Consider the following 18,585-nt stretch of genomic DNA (forward strand, 5'->3'; position numbering starts at 1 on the left):
CCTTCTCTATGCAGCATCTACAGCACTGCTCTGACCCTGCCATTGTCCTGGTCTCCATCTTTCCCTGGCTCTCTAGGGCACACTCTGCAGGAGGCCATTCACATTCCTTCAGATCTGAATCAAGTGGACTGCACTCAGCGTCTTGCTCAGCCATCATCAGAGAAGCTTCCTCCTGCAGGAGATGGGAACAAATACAGAGACCCACAGTTAGACGATGTGCAGAGATCTTGGAATGCTCAGTCTTAAATGGAATGTCTCCATCAAATTCATCCCCTTGGTGGTCAGGGAACCCTGCAGAAGAGGAGAAAGAAAGATTATAAGAGTCAGAGGGGATGGAGGACACCAAGGAAACAAGGTCTTCTGTCCCGGCTAGTTTTATGTCCACTTGACACAAGCTACAGTCATCAGAGAGGAGGGAGCCTCAGTTGAGAAAAAGCCTCCATATGATCAGGCTATAGACAAGCCTGGAGGCATTTTCTTAACTAGTGATTGATGGGGGAGGGCCCAGCCAACTGTAGGTGGGACCATCCCTGGGCTTATGGTCCTGTGTTCTGTAAGAAAGCAGGCTGAGCAAGTCATGGAGAGAAAGCCAGTAAACAGCACCCCTCCATGGCCTCTACATCAGCTCCTGCCTTCAGGTTCCTGCCCTGTTTGCATTCCTGTCCTGACCTCCTTTGATGATGAACAGTGAGTGCCGTGGATATGTAAGCCAACTAAACCCCTTCCTTCCCAAGTTGCTTTGGTCATGGTGTTTTGTCACAACAATAAAAACCCCAACTAAGACACCTTCTAAACACATCAGGACTAACCCATATGAACACACAGATACTGTGGCAGTGTGCACAGTCCCTGCATGGGTCTAAGCAAGATGGGTCTGGTGCCAGAAGGAGAAGTAGATACAAGCCCCATCCCTAACCTGGAAGCTATGACCACTTACAAAGGAAAAATCAGTTTTCTCTCATGTCGTCTCATTGGATATACACACACAGACCCCATGCCCCGCAGTAGATGGCTAACATGAAACAAACTCAAAGGTAATTTTGGAGGTTCCATGTCTCATAATGTATTGTCCAGTATTATTTTTATTATTTTTCTTTTCTTTTTTTTCTTTTCAGGTCTCTTGAGTATATATTATAGTTTCTGGTGTTATATTTTTATACAATTTATATGTATGTAAGGGCATGTGTCTCTGCATCTATATGTATTTTGTATGCCTTTTCTTTGACTCGTCTCTCCTGGAGATTGTCTGCTTCATCCTATTCTGATTTGTTTTTCTTTTATCTTACATCATTTAATTATTATTATTTTGACACCTGTTTGTGTTCTAATGACAGAGAAAAAGAAAGAGTGTGGACTTGGGTGGGAGAAGAGTCAGGATCTGGAAGGATCTGGGGGAGGGGAATCAATCAGAATAATCTATTTTCAAAACAAACAAACAAAAAAGATCTAACTCTCGGCTCTTCCAATACTTCCATTCCATTTCTTTCTCTCTGTTATTTTCTGACAGATTATACTTTTCATTGGTTCATGTTTCATGTTTCTTGCCCAACTTAAAAGCTTTTGTTTTAGTGGGACAAGAAGAATCTCGTTCATTTTTCCCCTGCTTATATCCCCAGAACACAAAGGATCTTCACCAAGACCTGTTCAGCAAGTGAGTTCGTTCACGAATGAACTCATGAATGTTATTCTTTCTGTATGGTCTACTAGAGGTCAGAATGGTAGAACCCTACCCTATGCTCTAGCCTCTGTTCTGTCTCTCCACTAGGCTCTTGGATTTCAATAAAATGACTTCTGTTTATTGACCCAGCTCCTTCTATCTTTAACAGCCTGCTTCCTTGCTTTCTTCTCTCCTGGATGCCCTGCCCTCCTCTTCAGCCTAGCTAAGTCCCACTCATCCCGCAAGGCTCAGACTCAGCATTCGTCTACAGAAACAGCCCCCTGACTCCTAAAGGATGCCTTGCTTCTGTGGCTCTCCTTTTCCTTAGTGATTTTTTTTTTTCCATCAACTGACTCATGTCAACATCCTCCCTCCAGATCCTGGGAGGAAAGCAATCCATTGGGTAAGCATTGGCACTTAGTAATAATCACTGAGATTGTTGAATGAAGAATAAGGACTTACTAATAATCGAGCCACAAGTAACTATATAGACTGATGACAGGACCGCTCCATTCTATGGTTAAGGGGAAGATTTTTATTGTAGATGTGAAAGAACAGCTAGAGGCATCTGGAAGAGTCCAGAGCAGAGAGAGAGAGAGAAGTTAATAGATTGCACATGGCCAGAAGATTGGACCTGGCCATGTGAGAAGCAAGAGCAGTGTGTGTGTGTGTGTGTGTGTGTGTGTGTGTGTGTGTGTGTGTAGTGTAGTGTAGTGTAGTGTGGTGGAGTAGGAATAGAGAGAGGGAGATCATGGGAGAATAGAAAGGAGAGAGGAGGGAGACAGACAGACAGACAGACAGACACACACACACACACACACACACACACACACACACACACACACACACGGGAGGGCCTGAGAGCACATAACTAAAATAGCAAGGTTATAGAGACAATGAGTAGCTGGCAGGACGGAAGGAAGCCCATGAGCTGGGGAAGTTTAGGGGAGGGAGGAGGTTAGAAGAGCTAGGATGGACTTTGACCCATGTAACAAGTACCTGTGATCCTGAGGAGCCTGGAAGACATTCGCTGGCATGTTAATAGGCACCACAGACACGCATTTGTCCTGCCTGCCTTTTGGAATTTGGCGAATGGAGCTTCCTTTGGACAAAAAGGAGGATATTTCCAAGGTGTGAAACTCAACCCAAACAACCAACTACCTAGTTCTTTCAGCTCTTAGCCAGCATGGGAGCCAACAGACAGTGGGTTCACATCAGCCAAATGATGCTGCAGTGGGTGAACAGGGGGTTCTCAAACGATATTTCCATCTGAAATTTGTGAATGTGATGTCCTTCGGTATTTTTACAGATACAGTAAAATAGAGGTTCTCAAAATCAAGTCCTCCTGGGCTACATGGGCAAAGCCTAAGCCCAGTGACAAATGTCATTATAAGAAATAAGAGAGGGTTGGAGAGATGGCTCAGTGGTTAAGAGCACTGGCTGCTCTTCCAGAGGTCCTGAGTTCAATTCCCAGCAACCATACAGTGGCTCACAACCATCTGTAATGAGATCTGGTGCCCTCTTCTGGCCTGCAGCCATACATGCGGTATACATAATAAATAAATAAATAAACAAATAAATAAATACATACATACATAAATACATAAATAAATAAATAATGAATAGATAAATAAATAAATCTTTTGACAAAAGGAAGAAAGAAACAAGAGAAAGGGCACATACCAACAGAGGAGAAGCACATATGAATTTGGATCCCTAGAATTGAGTGATGCAGCCACAAGCCATATTTGTAAAACAGTACATACTTACTAGTTCAGATCCAAGTTAATGTTTAGGAGGATAACTCTTCCACCATTACGGTTTTAAAGTCAATCATGTGGATATAATTATTAGTATCTTGTTGCCACCCCAAGAGTTCCCTCATGACTAGTAGGTGCAAAGTCTCTACAGCATTCTGGAAAAGAGTCTCTCACCCAGTGGCTCTCAAGGACTGTCTTTACTATGGACTCTGATTATTGATTATTTGAGTCACTTCTTTGAGCTCTACAGATAGAGAACCCTCAAGCTAGCTTCAGAGCAGAAGCTATTTAACTTTACTAAGTTCCCTAAATTAATGAGCTAATAGCCAACAAAACATTCCATCTAAAGTGCTTTGTCCAGTTGTGGTTAGGCACCACAGGGATGGCTCATTTCATGATAAACCCTGCACCATCACTGACCTCTGCATCATTTCCCAGGGAAAATGGAACATAACTAAAGTGACCTTTTCTCTAGTGTTTTTTTTTAATTATTATTTCAAGAGAAAGACTCTGTTATGGACTGTATCATCATGATTCTTTATTGCAACCTGATTAGAGAGAGAGAGAATGGAAAAGACAAGACAAAGAAGAAAAGAAAAATGGCTGGAAAGAGGGCACTTGATGAGCAAGTCTGGTGACCCAAGGTAAACCTTCAGAACCCACATGAAGGTAAAAGGACATAATCAGCTCTACAAAATTGTCCTCTGACTTCGGCACATGCACTGTGGCATCCAAACCCACACACACTCATCATGTGCACATACATACACACACAGTAACAAAATAAAATGAAGTATATTATCAGAAAAAAAAAAATACTGGTTAACTCAGGAGACTCAAGAATTGGGTTCATAAAATCACAAAGCCCATGGTAAAGACATAGTTTTTACATCACTTATGTTCTGTGTTTCTATAACAAAAGCAACTTAAGGAAGGAGGGGATTATTTTGTCTCACAGTTTGGCAGGGGTTATAGTTAGTCATCGTCAGAAAGGGCTGGCCAGCTGGTCACAATGTGTCTACAATCAGGAAGCAGAGAGAGGTGAATGCTTATAGGCAGCTCTCATCTCCTCTTCTTCTTCCATTTTGGTTCACTTCAGGACCCCAGCCAGTGGGATGCCGCCACTCCATTCAGGTTGGGTCTTCCTTCCTGAGCTAATCCTCCAGAATCACCCTCATAGATATGCCCAGAGGTGTGAACTATTCCAAATGATGTCAAGTGGACAATAAAAATCATCACAGCTACACAGGAAGGAGCTGATGATACTGGCAAGTACTCCCCTAGCCACTGACTGAGCTGTGGTAGGATGCTGTCACTAGCTGTAGTGACTAATATACCACCATTAAAAATACTAAGAAGGATCTGTACCTCATGTAAGTTAGACTGAATGAGTGAATGAACACTTGACTAAGGCATGTACAAGGAAAGGATAAGCCTTCCCAACTCACAACTTCTCCATTGGGTCCTATCATGCAGTACTCTCACCATGAGATTTCTTCATACTCAAATATATACAGCACTCAAAATCATTTCAAATGAGTTAGCTAATCTTCATTCCATGAATATACTGGTTATTTCTGCTAGTCTAAAATAGAACCTAAACCATAATGTTGGTTATATTGAGATGAAGGGTTGGAAAAAATTGCTTCATGATAGATTGGGTAAAGAATGTCCTAAAAATAATAAAAGCATGTGATCTGGCTCACCTCCTCTAAAACACTGTGACACACACTACTTAGAAATGGTTGTTGGGATGCAAGGGTTCAACATGAGGTTGTGGAAGGTCTTTCTAGCTCCCTTAGGCCACTTCAAGAACTATGGATATACAGATTTAGTTCACTAAAGACCCTCCAAATCATTTTTGGGATTAGAGTGAGTTAGCAGATTACTGAGAACATAAAATGTGTTACTTTTACTGAACTGAACTTTTAGACATTGCTACTTGTTTGTGTTGAAGGCTGTTAATGAGATACTGTATAAAGATTCACTACTATACAGGTTGGATGGATGTGTTCACTAGAGCACATAGTATCCACTCAAATACAACCCACAAGAAAACTTTCATCCTGGCTTTAATACCAAGAAAAGCTATGATATTGATATTTTATGTTATGTCTTGGTCACAGTACTAGGAATCTTGTAACGGCTCTTATTTCCTTGCTCTTGCAGAGCCAAAATAAAATTGGAAGCCTTTCTCTAACGTGCTTATGAGGTTCTTAGAAAGGCTTCCTCTGTACCAATCTAACATGTTTGGTTATTTATTTATCTTTTTCAACATGTTTCTATTTATTTCACCCTTGTTATATTATTTTCTTAAACCACCTTTAACCATTATTGCAACACAGTAGAGATGGAAAGGGCTGAGAAAGGGGAAGAAGAATTGAAATAAAGAAAGTTGACTGTCTTAACATACTAGAACTATTCTATTGCATCTATTTGTTTGTCCAAGTCTCACCCAGTAGATAAGCTCCAAGGAAATGATATAACCCATTTTAATATACTCAAGCATGTAGCTCTACAGAAATTAAGTTATGGATTGAAAGTATCACAGTATGATTATATTTAATGCTACTGGATTATATTCTTGAAAATGAATAAAATTATGTTATACATGTAAATTATGTTATATAAATTTATATGTCATATAAACTTATATATTTATTATATAAAATTGTATATGCTATATAAATTTTACCACAAAAAAATCTAACCATTCTATTAAGATACAAAAATATTCAGTAGCCCTAAGTCTGAGGCATCTTAAAAACCTTTCTGAACTTTATGACATTTTTAACCCAACTAGAACTTATAACAATAAAATATAAATCTACTATTTGTTCTGTTTCTTGAATCAAATTCCAAGAACATATATATGTAGACATTATACACTGGCAATTGCTCATGTGCATGTGACTTGGGGTTCCCAAAGTTGCGAATTCAAATACATCTCTATCATTTCTAATAACTGAACTCCCTACTTTCTTTGTATTAAATACATACAAAAGACCGATATCACAAGATTATAACTTTTTCTCCTTTTTTTTTATATTTGTGTTTTAATTTTACACATCAGCCATGGGGTCCCCTGTCCTCCCCCCTCCCGCACCCACCCCCACCTTCCTCCCAGCCCCTCCCCTCCATTCCCATCTCCTCCAGGGCCAAGACTCCCCTGGGGATTCAATTCAACCTGGTGGATTCAGTACAGGCAGGTCCTGTCCCCTCCTTCCAGGCTAAGCAAAGTGTCCCTGTGTAAGCCCAAGGTTCCAAACAGCCAGCCCATGCACTAAGGATAGGTCTGCCTCCCAAACAGTTCAAGCTGTTCAATTGTCTCACTTATCCAGAGGGCCTGATCCAGCTGGGGGCTCCACAGCCTTTGGTTCATAATTCATGTGCTTCCATTAGTTTGGCTATTTGTCCCTGTGCTTTTCCAATCTTGGTCTCAACAATTCACAGTCCCTTACAGTCCCTCCCTCCTCTTTCTCGACAATTGGACACCGGGAGCTCCACCTGGGGCCTGGCTGAGGATCTCTGCATCCACTTCCATCAGTTATTGGATGAGAGTTCCAGCATGACTGGTAGGGTGTTTGGCCATCTGATCACCAGACTAGGTCAGATCAGGCTTTCTCTCGACCATTGCCAGTAGTCTACAGTCGATGTATCATTGTGGATTTCTGGGGACCTCTCTAGCACTTTGCTTCTTCCTGTTCTCATGTGGTCTTCATTTATCATGGTCTGTTATTCCTTGTTCTCCCTTTCTGTTCTTGATCCAGCTGGGATCTTCTGCTCCCCTAAGCTCTCTTTCCCTTGAACCTTGCCCTTCATTACTCCCACTGTCATCCAGGTTGTTCATGTAAATCTCATCCATTTCTCTGTCATTGGGCAATCCCCGTGTGTTTCCTAGGGTCCCATTTTCTAAGTAGCCTACCTAGATTAGAAGATTTTTAATGCACTACTGTTCACTTCATTTTTAGTTAGTAGGCATCAGTCCAAAAACTTTGGACACGCTAGATGACTGTTCTATGAGACAGCATGTGTGTGGCCCTCAATGCATTGTTTCTTAAACTGTCTAACTAAGAATATGTGCTGGAAAACAGATACATTTTGGTGGAGTTAGGAGGAGAAATAGAGATTGTATTTCAGGCAGGGTACACTATAGAATAGAAGAAGGCTGGAAAGCCTGGTGAGGGAGGATTCACAAGATGCTGTAGAAAGCAAAAAGCTTTCAGAAGGCACAAACAGTATGTAACCCCATGGAAAGACACTCTGAAAGATGGGGAAAGGGTGGGGAAATTCTAAAAAGTATTTTCATGAAGATGAAGAACCTGTTGTGATAGCCAATCTTGAACAGTTTGATTAGACTGAGAATCCCCAAGCAAACACACATCTGGGCATGTTCATGAAGGTATTTCTGGGGTGAGTTGATGGGCTTGTGTTGCCACTCAATAGGAAAAGTCTGTTACATAACATCATTTAATTCCCACCTACCCTGTGCTATTTCCGTGCCTCCATAGGCAAGGTGCCAACAACTGTCTTAAGCCACAATGCCCACCCTCACCTGCTCCACCCACAGCTTAGCATTAGAGCAGTTTCTAAACAGACATCAGAATCTGCAGATGGGCTGGATCCTGCATGTTAAATGAATGTTGCCAACCTCATTCCAAGGTAGGATATTCTTCCTTCCCTCAAATATCTCAGCTTTCCCTCTTTCCCTTTTTCTGTGAGACAATGTATGCCCATCTTCAGCACTAGAAGTCTGAGTTTATAGAAGAATCTACACAAATAAAAACAGGCAAAACTACCAAATGCTTAGTAGAAAATAGACATTGTTCTTAGATAAGGAACTAGACAATCATCTGAGGCAGGTATTTGTTATCCTTACTGTGCAGAGAGAAAGATGGAGACACGTAAAGGCCATGGAACTTCCCAGGGCTTCATCACCAGCCAATGGGCATCTGAAGTCTGGCTCCAGGGCCAGGATCCATGTCCACCAAGGAAGGCATTGTAGGTGCTGCTTGGTAAGTCTACCTTAACCCTACCTTGCCTGCTGGCTCTCAGTACCTACTGCTGAGTCCCAGGGTTAGAAGACAATGTATTAACTCTGTCATCTCTTGTTTGTTTTTTGGGATGCTGGGTGTTAAACTTTGCACATGCTAACCAAGCAGTCCACTGCTGAGCTACATGCCTACCCCCTTTCCCCTCAGTCACTCACGACTCTCTGTAATAACAAGTTGTCCACCAGTGGCTACCATTGTTACTTATTAAGTGGTGCAATGTAATTCATTAAGTGGCGCTGTTTACCATGCAAGAAGAGCCATGAGGTACAACAAAACCCACTATAAGGGTTTATTAAGGGAAGAGAACACAGGAAGAAGTAGGAGGGATAAGTGAAACCTGCTTTTATAGATCCCCCTGCACATGCACATATGAGCTTTCTTAGCTATGCCATGCATGCTCCTAGATTACATGATCATGTAGCACACAGATTACATAGAATGTAAGGCTCTGGGATGACTAAGTATCTTGCCAGTGCATTTGCAGTCATGGGGGAGTAGCTAGGAATTCTAACAACCTTCTGGGAACCTGGAGAAAGGCTGGGAATATGAGGCCAATGGTGTTTCAAGCTTCCTTTGTGCCATTTCTGTTACTCAGTGTGTCCTGAGTCATTAGGCGTCTTTGACTGAAAGATCCAGGAAGTAGTATCCTCAGAACTCACTTATTAACTATTCATTAATTTCCACCTTAGAAGTCAAGTAAGAAATACTCTGTCTCTTTCTCTCTCTTTCCCCTTCTGCCCCCAGTTTGTGATTGTATTTTCCTTTTCAAATACCCTAGATACATGTTCTTCTTTAGGGAAATATTAACCACAATAGTCATTTCAAAAGTAGAACTTCACTTTGTCACTATTTAGGCCATAACATTTATAAGTGAAATCTATGGAGATAATTTTAATTAAATATTACACTGCTAATTCAATTGTCCTAATATTGAATTTGACTGAGGAAATGGGTCTTCTGTGAACTAGGGAAATGAAGATTAGAAAGAGCTTTGGGGAAGATGACTCAGAGCCATCTGATAGTGAGCTGCCATATCATCTTAAAATAAAAAGATCAAGCCGACTTCATATTTGTTCACGTTGTTTTACTCTTAGACAAAATATCTGAACTGTGTTGTAGTTAGAGTTTTCCTGCCCACAGTCAGGACAAATCTCTCTCACCCTCCAGGCCCATAGATGCTCAGAACCAACCAAGTAAACACACAAAAACTTACATTGTTTAGAAACTGTACGGCCGTGGCAGGCTTCTTGTTATCTACTTCGTCTATCTTAAATTAACCCATTTCTATTAATCTATACTTTGCCACGTGGCTCGTGGCTTACCAATACCTTACATCCTCCTTGTCATGGCGGCTGGCTGGCAGTCTCTCTCCACCCCAGCCTTCCACCTCCCAGAATTCTCTTCTCTCTTGTCCCGCCTATACTTCCTGCCTGGCCACTGGCCAATCAGAATTTTATTTACACAGAGCGATATCCACAGCACTCTGTTCATTCCCCAAGGGAAACAGAGTGGAAGCAACCTCATTATCCCTGAAGATTCCATCACTGAAACAGTGCATTGGGAAGAGAATTGGTCATAAAGTAGGGGAGGGATTTTCTGGACCTTTAAGTATGTAATTTTGCCCCAGCTACCCTCCATCCATCATGATTGCTGTGATAATCTGTGATCCCAAATCCTCCGTGTAAGAATGAGTGATGTCTCTAAAAGCAAGTAGAGCACCAGAGATATTTCACTCACATTCTTCTTATGTGTCCTATTTACTGTAGAGTAGTGACAGGTTCTAACCCTGAAATACCTGGATTTCATCAATGGAATAAAAAGAGAAATACTACATGGATGACCATCATGGATCAGAAAGCGATTGGAAAAACAAAAACAAAAACAAAAAAACAACCACCCTTATTAGCCAGGCATGGTGGTGCATACATGTCTGTAATTCCAGCCAGAAGACCACAAGCTCAAGGTTTAGACTTTGCTGCACAGTGGGATCTTGTCTTAAAAAATACCAAGGGGGGGAAGAAAAAAGAGGAGGAGAACATCCACACTAAACTCCAGGGTTGTTGTTCTTGTATTTTGTTTTTTATTATGGGCATGTGTCTATATGTACATGTGTTTGTGTGGGGGGGTGCATTAGTGTAGGTGCCCACTGAGGCCAGAGGAATCAGATCCTTCCAGAGCTGTAGTTACAGGCAGTTGTGAGCTGTCTGATGTGGATGCTCGGGACTGAACTCAGGTCCTCAGTGAGAAGAGTATGTGCTCATAACCACCAAGCTATCTCTACCTCCTCAAGAGTTGATTCTCTTTCCTGTGATGAAATATGTAGCACATCACCAAATTTACCATTTTAGGTATACCATTCTGTTACATTCACCACATTCATATTATTGTACAACCACAGTCTGTTGACAAAACATTTTCATCATTCCAAAGAATAATTGTTCATTCAACAGCAATCCCCCATTCTCACAACCCCCAAGTCCCAATCACCTCTGCCTGTCTCTACTAATATGCCTACTGTCATATACCTGGACCTCATGTACATGGGCTCAGATGATGTTTGTCCATTTATGCCTGATTTGGTTAGTACCATGTTCTCTGAGTTCTGTTGGAATATGTACTAGATTTTTGTTCCTTTTCAAAACTAAATTGTATCTCATTGTTGCTGTACTCTTGTGGGCTGCAAGAATATATCATAGAGTTTTAGCTGTGTATTAAAGCTATACTTTGACTGACCAAAGGTCAGTCAAATAGGAAGCCATTTATCACTGAATATTTGGTGTTATACAGCCTTAATATTCAGCTGCGCCTTGCTAAGAATTTCTTGTGGGCCCATATATTGCTAGACCATTTGGCAAACAGTTCAGCTTCTCAGACCTGCTGAACCTCTAGGTAACTAACTCCACTGCTGGGCCTAGGAGAAAAACAGGTTCCTAGATGCATAGCTTTGTTTCTTGTGCCAATGAAGCTCAGACCATCCCCTTCCTTCAGGCTTAGGGGCATGGCAGAGAGATTGACTGAGGACAATAGGGCTTTTTGCATAACCAGGTGCAGAAAGGACTGGAGCGGAACCCCAGAGGCAGACAGAACTGCATGGCCAAAGAGAAGAGAGGAAGACAGAGATTCAGTAGATGGTAAAGAAGATCTCTTGTAGAGTTTTCTGAGATCCAGCAATAAGGAGCCAGGAAGGCGAGATGGAGGACGAAGGGACAGAGGACAAAGACCAGGTCAAAAGCAGAGGAGCTTACTAAAACTGTGAGAACAGGGAAAGTGGGCACAGAGAGGAGCTGAGTGTGAGGCTGTACAGATAGAATTGTGTCATAGAGGAATAAAGTAAACGGACAAAAAAGCATGGTGTATGGTGTATATAGACTCTACATGGGATGTAGCATCTTTCCCAGGACTCTGGGAGAAATTTTCTCAGGGCTGGAACTTGGAAAAATTCTGTTCTCTTTACTGTACCACATTTGTTCAATTCTTGAGCATTTTGGTTGTCTCTACCCTGAGCTATTGTGAATAACACTGCTATGAGCATGTTTATCTGCTAGAACACTTTAAAAAAAAAGAAGAATATAGTAAGACTCATATTTCAGTGGGGGAAAAGTCCCTTATATCAGCATTATTTCTGCCCCTGTAGCAAGGGGCAGAAACCATACCAGTGATTCACAGAGACAGTTCTTACCAAGTTAAATGACACGACTAAAGAGAGAACACTACATCATCACAGAGATGGGAATGTCAGAAAGCAGCTATCAGCTGAGGGATGCAGAAAAGTTAGAATCAAGCATAGAAGGGGGGGGGGGAGGGGGAGGCAGCCAGGATAACTAATGCTCATGCACTGGAGAACAGGACACAGAATGGAGGAGTTCTGTCTTTGCATTCAAAGGGAAAGACCCTTGCATCAGGAGTCTCCACACTCCAACATAGGCATCGCCTGTCTGCTCCTGGTGCTGGTGTCCGAGTGCATGTGAAAGCACTGTGTCCATGAGCATTGAAAAGACTGGAAATTGATTCAAACGCTTCTACTGGAATGAAGTGGTGAGCGAAGAATGAACGGAAGTAACACAAAGACTGGAAGCAGCGAGTTCCTCCCCGCCCCCTTTCCTGTGGGCTTCGTCCAGTGCTTGCCCCGCTGAAGCAGACGTGGGCTGTGTTGCTTAAGGCTGCGGCCACGCCGATGGAGGTTGTGAAGAATCACGAGCCAGAGTTACCTTTTAGAGCTTTATTGAGAGAGAGACAGAAGACAGAGAAGACAGAGGGGAGGGGGGTGTGGAAAGAAGAAAAGGAACGCTCAGAGGGCCTGCCCGCTTTTTAGGCTGGACATCATTGCAGGCTGATTATGTAATGAAGGACAGACTCCTTACAGGCTGCAGAGTCCCAAATCACAGTAGAGAAGGATGAGTTCAAAGATCCGATACAACTCACTGCTAGAATAGTTCTAGAGATGTGTGGGAAAAGAAAGGCGGAGATGAGCCTGGAGTCTGAATGAAGTGCAAGTTGGGCATCTTCTACGGAGACATTCCATGGTGGTGACCCTGAGTTTGATGTCCCTATATTGGGATTAGTCATTAGCTATCCCTATCCTGTGTAACTTCAACCCCTGACCGTAGCTGATTAACCCACTGAACTCACTTGATTCAAGCAACATTCAGATTGTACTTCTGTGCTTTCAAGATTTTAAAAGATGCATGAAATGTGGGGACCATTAGAGTTGGGGTCAAGTCAATGGGTCTGCAGATACCTGCTGCAGAGGTCACTAGAGCTGAACTGTCCCATGAGCTAATCAGAATGACCACCCACTATTTCATGTGTTGTCTACACTCCAAGACTTTACATTTCAGGGACATTGAAGGCTCTTTAACAAATGCCACCACTCCGGAGTACTAAGTGTTGTCAAAGAAGGAGGTAGAGTGGGTAAACTGTGGGTACCACACAGCAGGGGCACTCTGGTCTTTGGGTTGGGACCAAACATGGAGAAGCAGGAATAAGGTAAGTATGGGGGAGAGCCAAGCATTCTAGATGCTGATCAATTTGGAGACCCAGAGGCAAAAGATGTGAATTTTGAGGAAATGAAAGCAATCTAGTGAGGCTAACATAAAGAAGCGGATGGTAATTAAACTATGTGCTGGCTAGACTTATGTCAACTTGACATAAACTATAGTCATCTGAGAGGAGGAAACCTCAATTGAGAAAATGCCATAAGATCAGGATGTCAGCCAGTCTGTAGAGGATTTTCTTAATTAGTGATTGATGGGGAAGAGCTTAACCCACCCACTGTGGGCTTGTGGTCCTGGGTTCTCTAAGAAAGCAGGCTGAGCAAGCCATGAGGACCAAGCCAATAAGCAGCACTCTTCCATGGCCTCTGCATCAGCTTCTGCCTCCAGGTTCCTGGCCTGTTTGAGTTCCCATCCTGACATCCTTCGATAATAAAGTCTGTGGAAGTGTAAGCACAATAAATCTTTTCCTTCCCAGCTTTCTTTTTGGTCATGGTATTTCGTCACAACCATAGACATCCTAATTAAGACAAGTTTGTACCAAAAATGGGGTATTGCTGTGATAGATCTGACCATGTTTTAGGGGAAGATTGTGGAAGGACTTTGGAACTTTGAGATAGAAAAGCCATTGAGTGTTGAGAGTTCAGGAGAATGTTATGTTGAAACTTGGAAGGTAAGAAAGTTGAGAACAGAGCAGAAGATGGAGTCTTGGGTTGTTTCAGAGAGAAGTTTAAAGACTCTATCAGGGACATTTTCCATTTTTAATTAAGATTCTGTCTTTCTGGTCAGCTGGGCTGAAGAGTCAGTGTGATTAACAGGAGACTGGCACAATTGAAGTGAAACCTTTGAATCTCCCAGTGACAGCCAAACTTAGTGATGTAAAAGATATGCAGGTAATACTGGTTTTGAAGGCATAAAGGGGTCATGGAGAGCAGCAGAGGCTTGGCACTGTGAAAGGGAGGAGAGGACATTGGTGAAGGTGCAGCCTTGGTTGCAGTTGAAGACTCAGGATTGAAGGGGTCATGCAGAGAAGCTAAGGCTTGGCACCATGAGGAGAACCTATGAAAAGCTACTGATGAAAGTGCAGCCCAGCTGCAGCAGAGGACCCCAGCATTTTGGAAATGCCAGGACCAAGGGATGGCCACCAAGAACAGCAGCAGTAGTGAAGTAGAGCCAGTCAGAGCCTAGAAGACAAGCTCTGTATGGTGCGGAGAGACAGCTGGAGAAGAAACCCCAGCCCTTTGGAGGAACACAGAAGATTGTGAGTAGATCACAGATATTGGACATTCTATATTTACACTGTTGGCAGTTTAGTTTTTGCTTAGTTCAGGTGGTGACTGTGTCCCGATTCTTCCCTCTTGAAGTGAGAATGTATTTAATTTAGTTTTAATTTTTACATAAATCCAAAGCTGAAAGACTTTGAATTTTCAAAAAGAGATCTTGGATTTTTAGAGAGGTTGTATATTTTAAAGAGACTAAAATTTTAGCCTGTTTGAATATACAAAGATTGTGGGACCTTTAAAGTTACTTATGTTTTTAATGTGAGATCTTGGGGATTAACAACAAAAGAAAGATTGTGGCTTAACACCAATGTGTTTGTATAAAGTTAACAAGGGTTCAGTTGTGCTGGCTAGATTTATGTCAACATGACACAAACTATGGGCATCTGAGAGGAGAAAACCTCAATTGAGAAAATGCCCCCATAAGATCAGGCTGTGGGCCAGCCTATAGAGCATTTTCTTAACTAGTGGTCAATGGGGGAGGGCCCAGACCACTGTGAATGGGACCATCCCTGGGTTGGTGGTCCTGTGTTCTATAAAAAAGCAGGCTGAGCAGGCCATGAGGAGCAAACCAGTAAGCAACACCCCTCCCATGCATCAGTTCCTGCCTCTAGGTTCCTGTCCTGTTTGAATTCCTGTCCTGCTTTGATGATGAACAGCGATATGGAAGAGTAAGTCAAATAAACCCTTTCCTGGCCTACTTGCTTTTTGGTCATGATGTAGTATCACACCAATAGAAATCCAAACTAAGACAGATTGTGTAGCAACAATGGTTCATTTCTTGAGGGTTTACATGACAGGCACTACTCTAAATCATCACAGGGAGTGACAGATTCATCCTCACAGCAACCTAAAGGCATGGGGAATATGGTTAGGAGACATCTCTCCACAGTTGTCTTAAATTTCTGCACATTTCATGAGCAAAGACCCTGGGGGTTTTTCTTCTAGTTTGTTTTTTCAAGGACATTGAGATTACAGACCTTCCCAAAGATAATGCCTTCTCCTGAGCAGAGGGCAGACTTGTTTGCTGTCTGTTAGAAAAATAATGTTTCCTGCTGGAGCAAAGTTCATGTGTATTTACACATAGTCCATAGGAAAGAAGTTAGAAAGCCTGAGCTTGGGGTTTGCTAGTTGTAAAGCAAGCTCACTGTCTGCAGGATATACCTGGCTTGCATCACCCTGGAGATGTTGGAGGACTAGAAGAAACCATTTAAGCCTGAAGTTGATGCTGTCTGCTGTTCTCTCATATGAACTAGGAGCCTCCTGGCTTCTGCTTGCACCTGTGCAAGAGGTAAGCCATTTCCAAAGTAGACTGAAACTTCAGACCTTCATGACTCTTGACAGAGGTTATCTCCTTTTACTAAGGGGGAAATGGAGACGCAAAGAAGTTAAACACTTGGCCCTCTAGGGAGGGAAGGATCTAAAGTCATTGTGGAACCACTCTGGAGCCTGTGAACATAACCACAGCAGTGAGACTGGGGATCCCACAGTACCTCCTCAGCCATATTTAAATTTAAATCCTGTCTTGAATAAAATAAAGAATTTAAAGTCTGTCTTGAATATAACAATGCTTCCAGGACCTCATCAGCTGGTACAGACTTTAAATTCTGTCCTAAAGATAACAAAGCTACTTGCTATGGGCTGCCTAACTACTTGGACAGTTCGGCTACCACATAAATATTGACCTAGACACAAGAGAAACTCACTCTCAGATTAGACAACAGTTTGAAGCCAACTGGTCTGTCCATGGGCAGCCCTCTTCCACAAGGAGACCCATGAGTTTGGGTTTCTTCCTCCTTACAGCTCCCTCAGTCTCACAAGACCTATCTGTTCCCAACAAGAAAACACAAGATGTCAGCATGGAAACCACACTTATTTCTTAAAAGCCATGGCCTGGGAGGGGGTGCCCTGCACTGCTTTTGCTGTTATTGCATCCACAAAGCTGCTCACAAACTCCAGTCCAGAAACCAGAGGCATGTAATGGTCTTGGTTGTCAACTTGACTGGATTGAGAGATGTTTCAGACTGGTGAAGCATAAGTTACAGGAGAAAGGTAGGTTGACTTCCAGAGAGGAGTGACAAGTGCAACTGCCTTGCATGTGGCCAGCAACTTCTAGCAGGCTGGGAGCCTAGATAAAATAGGAAGTCAGAGGAAAGCAACTTGCAGTGCCCACAAGCCCCTTTCCAAGTGTGTGTGTTTGTCTCTTGCTGCCTGCTCACGTCCAACTCCAGCTTCTTGGAACTTTCTCCTCTTTTTCCATGAATTCAATCCTTGAAGCTCTCCAAGGGGCTAGACTTTCAAGGCCAGACTGGGATTGCTGGGGTTTCCCATCTTCTAGATTGAGAATCTGGGTCTCTCCTTCTCCAATGTACACATGACCACTGTTGAATGATCTATCCCTTAATGTGTGAGCCAAGCCAAGAAATCCCCTTTCGTTTTACACACACACACACACACACACACACACACACACACACACACACACACACACACACACACACACATGCATGCACAGTATTGGTTAATTACTATAAAGCACTTTGCATAATACAAGGCACTTGGCAAAATGTGGTTACTGTTTTCTAAAGGTAGTTCTATGCAATAGAAAGAGTACATACATGTTAGTAGATGGCTTTCCAAATGTAATGCAAGAATATGCTCAGGGATTTAAACAGGCACAGTGAAATAGGCCAGATTTCTACCACGGGTCACTGGCTGAAATATCAGGTCTGATGAGAGGGTAAGGTAGGAAGCAGAACATATGCCGTGGATCTATTGCAGTAACCTGGGTAAGACAGGGAGTTAAATTGGGCAAGGGAAATGAAGCTAGGGGTGGGAAAGTAAGGGAAGTCAAACAACATTCAGAAAAGAAAATCTTCACGATGTTGTCTATGCTGAATGATAACTGGGTATTTGTGGGCCTCTTGTGAGTCTGACCCTGACTGTATTTCTATGTTTATCTTCACAGTAGAATAATACATTTTAAGACGGGCAAGATAGGAGCATGTAAAGGGTCTCAGAAGACACTTAAGATGAACATGCTTGAGGCTGAGATGAGGGGGCCTGAGTCATGGTCATTCAGCTCTCAACAGATGCAAACAGAACATAACAATTTACCCATACAATTTGTACGACAACGTGTAGACCATATTTCGCCCCATCTCTTATACCCTGATGTGAGTATGTGATAACTAGCCAATGGAGCATCTGTAGATGTGAGATAGGCCACATCTGTGGATATGACCTGCTGTTCTAGATTGTCCAAGACTTGGAGTTTCCCTGGGTGTGGGGTTTTTCTATACTAATGTAGTATATTTCAAGGAAAATTAGGTCAAACTGGTCACTATACTTCTTGCTGTAACCCTTGAACAGATCTGCATACTGTGGTAATGTTTTGCATTTTGGTTTTTGTTTGTTTATTTTTCCTCTCTTCCACCTCCTTAGATAGACACATCCCAATGGCAAGGTTACAAGCTGTGCTTTGAACATGGCAGAGCCCAATGCCAACCTCAATGGCCACAGTAAGAAGCATCCTGCTGTCACTCTAGTGATAGCCATATCTACCCTGAACTTTACTTGAGTGAAAAATAACTTGGTGGCTACTGACTCCTTACTTGTTTCTGTTTTCTTGCCTTTATCTGGACCGAACCACACACTGAAGCATTAAACTAGATACATATTTTGCAAGCTGTCCAATTTAGGGTCACTACTATCGCTGTGAGGGAAGAAACACCACGACCAACAGAACTTGAGGAGGAAAAGGGTTATTTAGCTTACACATAACTGTTCATCATCAGAACAGAAACTCCAAAAAGGACAGGAACCTGGAGGCAGGAGCTGATG

Source organism: Onychomys torridus, chromosome 19 (assembly GCF_903995425.1).
Source record: "Onychomys torridus chromosome 19, mOncTor1.1, whole genome shotgun sequence".
Classification (NCBI taxonomy): Eukaryota; Metazoa; Chordata; class Mammalia; order Rodentia; family Cricetidae; genus Onychomys; species Onychomys torridus.